The sequence below is a fragment of the Coptis chinensis genome, chromosome 7, assembly GCF_015680905.1.
Source record: "Coptis chinensis isolate HL-2020 chromosome 7, ASM1568090v1, whole genome shotgun sequence".
NCBI lineage: Eukaryota > Viridiplantae > Streptophyta > Magnoliopsida > Ranunculales > Ranunculaceae > Coptis > Coptis chinensis.
The window spans coordinates 62,295,110-62,302,769 of record NC_141462.1 but is presented as its reverse complement, the minus strand read 5'-3'; the positions used below and the strand labels follow the sequence as shown (position 1 = coordinate 62,302,769).

The 7,660-nt window shown below is 34.2% G+C and overlaps 2 long non-coding RNA genes across 3 annotated transcripts; both read left to right on the top strand.

Annotated features, from left to right (window-relative positions):
- The first annotated feature begins 1,889 nt into the window (after window positions 1-1,889).
- LOC147488294 (uncharacterized) lies at window positions 1,890-3,149 on the top strand. Of its 2 annotated transcripts, none has more exons than XR_015202079.1 (3): window positions 1,890-2,073; window positions 2,683-2,851; window positions 2,963-3,149. It is a non-coding gene; the product is annotated as an uncharacterized LOC147488294 (long non-coding RNA). The 2 variants fall into 2 exon arrangements; XR_015202078.1 differs by having other exon boundaries at window positions 2,657-2,851.
- An 891-nt stretch (window positions 3,150-4,040) lies between these two features.
- LOC147488293 (uncharacterized) lies at window positions 4,041-4,519 on the top strand. The gene is made up of 2 exons (XR_015202080.1): window positions 4,041-4,122; window positions 4,278-4,519. It is a non-coding gene; the product is annotated as an uncharacterized LOC147488293 (long non-coding RNA).
- The last annotated feature ends 3,141 nt before the right edge of the window (window positions 4,520-7,660 follow it).

The following is a 7,660-nucleotide window of genomic DNA, read 5'->3' as shown; positions in this document are numbered from 1 at the left end:
ACATTAGATCCAAATCTATCACCTATAATTTCCGTTTTGTAAACTGGTGGTGTATAAATTTTGTTATGCAACAGTATCTGATTCAATATTGCTTTTCTTGAAATATGAAATATTTTATCATGATCCATTTTGCTGCACAAAAAATTAAACATAATTAGTACGTTAAATTGTGAATAAGTTTATATACATGTTGTCATAATACCTACTGTCGTGCCGATTCAATATTCCGGATATGGCATTTATCAATACATTTGTTAATTATATTTTCTAAAGTAATATGCCAAGAAATATCGTGAGTTCCACATAGCGATATTTCTTTAATATTCAACAATGGTAATAATTAGTATGCGAATTCCATGTACATGTAATCCAAACTCCATATGAATCATTATCTGTAGTAGTTACCCAATTCAATGAATCAGCAGGAAGAACGTAGAAGATGAAGATGAGTAGGAAGAACATAGATGGTAATGAAAAAAAAATATAGTAATCAGAAGATGAGCAGGACGATGAATAGGAAAAATTATTGTTAATATAGAAGATAACTACACCATTCGATTGCTAATAGAATTTGTTATCTATTTGTCATACGTAGATTCGATTGATAATAGAATTTGTTTCCTATTTGTGATGTATCGTAGGAAGGAACTTTTGTTTTCCGAAAGACGTGTTCTCTGCTCGATAAAATTGTTAAGCTCAGTAGGAAGGAACTTTTGTTTTCATGAAAGACAAGTTCTCTGCTCATTAAAATTGTTAAGCTAAGTAGTTTCCTATTAGAAGTTGTTTTTGTACCTTCAAAACAATTGGGATTTGTAGTAGTTTCCTTGGTTGTATACAACACTCAGAAAGCCACATTAATATGAATTGGGTTTTCTATTGCCTCGTGAAAAGTCTAGAGTTTTAGTGGAGACATGAGTCTACGGGGACAATTTTAGTAGATCCACGTGGGAGAGCTCTGTTATAAGAAATTGTCACCTAAGATTGTGATTGTCCACCTCAGACGTACTCTGCTTTAATATAGAGAGATATGATAGTAGATATAAAGCATTGAGATCTAGCATTGATATGATCTTTGTTCCTCTTTCAGAGTCTTGGTTAAGCCTACTTTTCTGGTACAATATTTCGAAAATGGCATATTCACTAAAATGGTTTTCTACAGGCAGTCATTAGAACTTTAGAAGTATTAAAACTTCTGGAGCCCCTCTTCTCTACACTATATGATAGCTGGGTCTTCGGAATACCCTTCCCAATATTGAGTAGGCAATTTAAGATATCATTATTTACTTAATTTAGAAACACCTCCCTCACTAAATTTAGAATAAGCCCCATTTTTATTAATATAACTCGAACAAGGTCCCTTTTTCTATTAATAATTTAGAAACACCTCTCTAATGTCACTTAAATTAAATAATTACCTCTATTTCCCACATTGTAATTAAAACAAACACTATTTTATTATTGATAGTTTTAAAAAACATCTCTAATATCACTTAAATAACATAATTATCTCCCATTTTGTTTAAAATAAATAAATAGATGAGTCTCTCCTATATAATTAAAATTACCATTTACAATTATAATCCAAATAAACCATGCTAATTATCGATCTCGAGGAACGGATTTAAAGACTTAAAAAAACCGATGCGTATGGTTTGCATATGTGTAAGCAAAGTATTGTGAAATCAAGATATATCGGCGTTGTACGTCATATCGATATAGTTTGGGTGTGGGTGTACTCAAAGATGTTTTGGGTGGCAAATAAAATCAAAGGTGTCAGAACTAACGAGTAAGAACACCACACAGAAAATGGCTGCTGGGCCAAAAAGAGTCGTTTCCAAACAAAAGAGCCCAAGAGGAGAAGAACACCACAACCTTCAAAAACCCAAACCCAAAGCCAAACCCAAACGACAAGAACAAGAAGAACAAGAAACAAAAACAAAACAACAACCAAACATCAGTTACTTCTCTTGTTCTTCTTCTTCTCTTCCTGCTTAAGAACAGCTCAGCTTCTTTCTGAATCGGTTTCAATCTGCTAATGGTCTTAAACTATCTTCTCTTGAGTTGGAATCAAATGTACCACCTTTTCTTTTTTTCTTTTTTTGTTTTTTATGTTTTATAAATGTTGGGTTTATTAAGTTATATGTAATGGGCAATGCGGAAGAAAAAGGTTTTTCTTTGTATGTTGAAGTTCTTTGTTAGTGTTTGTATAACTACTTTGTTGGTAATATGAAAAACCATTTGCAGTGTAGATCATGAAAAACCATTTGTTTCAATAATACTCTAGCTCAAAATGCTGCGAATATCGTTTACCAAACAAGTGGTAGACACAATCCATTCTGGATACGTTGACACCAAGTAATGTAGATATTTTGTAAAATGTTGCTTTCTCATTCATAACTAGTTTTGGAGAAATTTCCAGACATTTTGTATGATGGCCTTCTCTAAACTGTTTCTGGCACTTTATGCAGTGTAAATGCCCAAGTTAAAAAAATATAAATTGTGAACTTTGTATGCGTTTTTTTTTTTTTATTACCAACAAGCAGTTTCTAAGTGGTTATTCTATGATTCTGAATCCAATTTATATTGGGCATCTTAACATTTTTTGTCGAATCAACTCATGCTGTTATTTGTCCTAAGATTTTTTTGTGATGTAAAGACACATGTATTCTGGAGCTATCTCAGGATCTGGATCAGGATCTTGAGCTTTGAGCACACATATGAAGGATGCCTCTGGAACGTCATGGAAAGAAGAGCTCTTCGAAGGGAAGCTTTTAGAGGGAACTGTTAACCCAGGGGACCCATCAATTCTTGTTATCAGTACATCTGCTATAAGATCTCTGGAGCTTCTCAGGTTCCCTTGCATTCATAATGTCTTAGTTATTATGATTTATAGATTAAGAACATTCACGATTTTCTTTTCCCTACAAATAGTTGAAAAGTTTAATTTATTGATCTCTGCTAGGGGTTTGTGACTGTTAACATAGTAGAATGCCGTGCTGCAAATCTCTTTGCGAAACAATTGATCAGGTAACTTGTGAACACTATTGTACTTGCAGTGCATCAGAAATTTGTTTTACCTTCTTACTATAAATTGTATTTCATTTATATCTTTTTAGTTTATCAAAGATAATCTGTAGTCAGTACTCTAAAAGAGCATTTCTCTACACCAGAGGAGGCTTGAAACCTTTCTATTCCAACAAAATACAGGCTACATAAGCATATGACAGTTGGTGCAAAGATCTTAATCAAAGTACAAATTAGCGAAATAAATTAAGTTAATCGTCTAATTAACTTTTTTATTTTTTTGCTAAAGGTAATTGATTAATAAAAGAATAAGAGTTACATGGAATCCAAAGTAACAAAACAGAAATAGAAATAGGAATACAGGGTCATTACTAGAATATGGTTATCTAGTTAACAAAACGAAAATAGGTAGTATAGTAGTTCTCCAAATTTTTCATGAAAGAGGGTCGAGCTTCCCACCATATACTATCTCCTTGAGTTAGAGCAGCCCCCCTGCTTGGCACAGCTGTCTGCTCCCAAATTAGTCTCTCTCCATGCTGGAGTGACATTTATCTATGCTGCTTTTCTCTTCAGAGATTTCCATATTTCCTTCACTCTCCAATGTATTGTGTTGTTCTGGAAAGTGTGAACAACTGATGAGGAATCGCATTCCACCCAAATATATCGCCATCCCAGATCGAGCGCTTGCTTAATGGCCTGCACAATTGCCATTGTTTCTGCCATGTAATTTGTGGACGATCCATTCCGCCAAATGCTCCCGTAAATCTCCTTTTTGTAGTTTTGGAATACAAACCCCCATCCCCGACCTTCCTAGGTTTCCCTCGAGCACCCACTGGTCGATTTTATCTTGATTGAGCATACTTATCAATCATATATGACTTATGAATCGACTCCAAATTTTGGATCTTCTAACGACTTGTGTCAATTTTCTTCGAGCACCTGCTGCACCTCCATCTTCCAATAACTTAGTGTTAAATGTTATGTACGATTAAAAAGTTAATTGACATGGATGCTTCGGGCTTTCGAGGCTATCGTGATTGTGATGGACATGCACACAGATGCAAAAGGCTATTTATTGCTTACTCTTCCGCAAGTCAGGTATAGCTATGGAACTCTGTAGATTTAAAAAAATTCCAAGTCTTGGTTTTTTTTGTGTTCTTGTGTAATTGTGTTATTAATTCTGCTTCACATCCTTAAAACTTTTTGTATTGAAATCCTCACTGTATAGACTATATTATTGTTTCCTTTGACAGTGATGAGTTTTGGGATTTGTACAAAAGCTATTTTCACCACCTAATGGTCCAGGGAGATCTATGCATCTGTCTCTACAGCCGAACATCTTGTGCGAGTGACAAAATGGGTGCAGTAACTCATGATGAGTAATTATCATTTATGAAGCAATCTGTATTAAACAATTTGTTGTACTAGTATACTGATGAAGATTCATAGCACTTCAGTTCGTTTCAGAAAATTAAAGTAATTCAATTTAATTAAATCGGCAGCGTTCTCCTAAACTTATCTTTGTGGGTTTTGTATAATGCACATCTAATAGCTATTCTTGAATCTATGTACCACAAATTAAATGTCAATTACTTTTGCATTGAGTGATGTAGCTTGTAGAGAAATACAACATTTTCCTTCACTACTCATATATATACTCATTTTCCTTCATTATTTATTTTTACCTAAAACCTAACTCCATAACTCCAAACCATTAATGACAAAAGTACATTGAGTTTGTCATTCATAACTCACAGTTCTAGTTGGTTTTCAGTCAGTCAAAACTATATGTACAACTAGAATATCTACACCTGAATTACACTACTTACTAATTTTTTATTTAAACTTGCACCTCCAATATAAACCTATAATTAGATAAACACCACCAACATTACTATTTTATTTAGACTTGCCTCCCTAATACAAACCTGGAACAAGAGAAACACCCCCATTCTAAGATAACCAAGAAAGGGTAGTTAGGACATTTCACCACGAGATAACAGAGACATTTCACAGTGTGTGAGTTTGGAGGGGGGGGGGGCAAGTCTAATTTCGTTTCAAAATAGGGGTGCATCTATAAAACCCTAAAAATAATTCTATACTTCCTAGCCTTTGGGTGAAAGAAAAACCTGTTGTAAAAGGGGTTAGATAAAAACACTGTCCTTAACAAGAGATTTCGCCTCCTCAGATCCCCTCAGATGGTGTAAAGTCTTCACAACGTCTCTACTCACAAGATTCAATGACGTATAGACTAAGATACACTTCAATAATCTACTCTACTAGAACAACAACATAACTCTTTGCGGCTAAGGCTTGAATGAAAAAGATAGGTTTAGGTATCTGCAAACCTTTATATAGAGGTTCAAGTCACTCACAAAGAGTTAACTAACCAATGTGGGACTAAAACAATAATATAGACTGCAAAACTGGTTTCCAAGAGTTTACCAACCAATGTGGGATTATCACACAAAATACAAGGAGAGAAAGAACACATTTGTTCATCCTCTCAACCAAGCTCACATAAGTAATTTGAAATATCAAAAGGAGAGTTCCAACAATCCCCCACTATTTCAAAATACTTATAGTCCCCTCCTATTTTGGAATTGGATATGACAAAATGGTTAATGAAGTGCCAGAGAGAATCAAAATTACAGTGCATAAAATACTGGTGCCTTACGGGCTTGAGAGCTACCATAGGGCAACAAATCATATCTCACGTGAAAGTGGTAGAAAAAATCTTTGAACCAACATTCCCTTGTAGCGAGATAGAGGACATGCACCCACACTAATGTCTCATTGTATTGCTTGTTCTCGGTGTTGCACTTTTGGCCCCCTCACTACCTGTGCTACATGAATGCTCTAGAATACTTGCCCAAATATCCATAAGAACCTAACAAATTCTACATTCACATAGGTGAATTTCTATCACGCGTGCACATTGCAGGTTTAAATACACCACCTCATTAAAATATGGGCTATGGAATCCAATAAGAGTTAAAGAACTCATCCTTACTCACTACAATTCTAGTTATACAATATATATTATAGTACCATCTCACATATAGGGTGGGACGCCTCATAAATAAATAAGACGATAGTATTGCAGGACGAGAAAGTGACTTGTTTTTTTTTCCTTTGAACCTACTTCATGGGATCTTCAATCACATAGGTAGGGTTACCGTAAGTGTCGCCATATATATATATGGGCATAAGTCCCATCCCCCTCGATGTAGAACCACTTGCTTCCAAATAAGTGGTGCGGTCAGACATGTGGCCAAACTAAGTCCGACCTAACATAATTTCTAGCAGTTGCTTGATTAAGTTATATCTTAAACTTGTATGAATATTTTTCCCATTGCACATATTTCTTGATGTCTTAGTTATTGCAATGAGACAGTTGCAAAATATATACACATTAGGAGGCTGTTTAGAGCCAATGGGAAGGTTTGCCAAGAGGTTGCTAACCCATTCAACATCATCACATGCCTTTTCTAAGGCAATTAGCTTGGATGATGTCCAAGACACTCAATTTTCACCAAGGGTAAACACATAAACAGTTTATAACACATTACCCTTCCAACAATGATGAAAATCTACTAAATATAAGTCCATAATCAATGCCTCTGCTATAGTACTTGGATAATCTGACAATATACATCTAATGTTCCTTACAAGGACAATAGGTTATCAGCTCAGTATGCCATTAATATAGGTAGTGTCAAGTCTCACATAATCCATCAAGTACAATAAGCTACCAATAATATTAACATATTTAGTATGAGAAACACAAGTAGATTATTTTTCATAAGATGGATATTTTCCACAGGAGGTGTTATGACAAAGACTTACTATCATAATACTCATACTTTTCAATGAAAAATATTTCTACAGAGTGCTATAACAACATGATGAGACCAATATGAGTTTTAATTCCTATATTCACCAATCATTCAATTATGTAATGCCCGAAATTCCCATATACCATCCGGCCGGTCTAGTTTAAGGTACGCTGTGGGCTACAACCATATCCAAACATCAACATCTTGACAACTGAATATAACAGTTACAGAAATGAGATAAACAACATAATTAACTATCATATCTCTAATGACAGTCTATATGTGTCTTAATAGGAATTTCTCTGTCTCATAAACATTCTCAATGCTAGCACTCATGATATTAAATAATCTAAATCAAAAGAGATATTAACACATATACGTCTTACTTTACCCTAAAGAAAGTACACATCTTTATCAACATCGTTATTTTGATATCCATAATACACCAATATACTGTCGAATTTCTCATGCCATTTATAGGCATTTGTATTAACTTATTCAAAGATTTAACTAAATTGTATACCTTAAGCTCATCATCTAGTACTACTTGGTATTGTAGTTCCTCAAGTTGATCCATATAATTTTCTTCATCAAGATTGTCGTATTAGGAAGAGTTTTTAGAAAACCATTTGATGAATAAAATTGTGGATCACAACTACTCAACTAGAGTCTTTAGAATTATGAAGAAGAAATTTTAGTTACATGAGCAATGTTCCAAAATAGTATAAATCTTTTCTTTGAGTAAAACCCCTTCGCTATTTATATTAGCATTGTATTTTGCAATACAACTATCACGC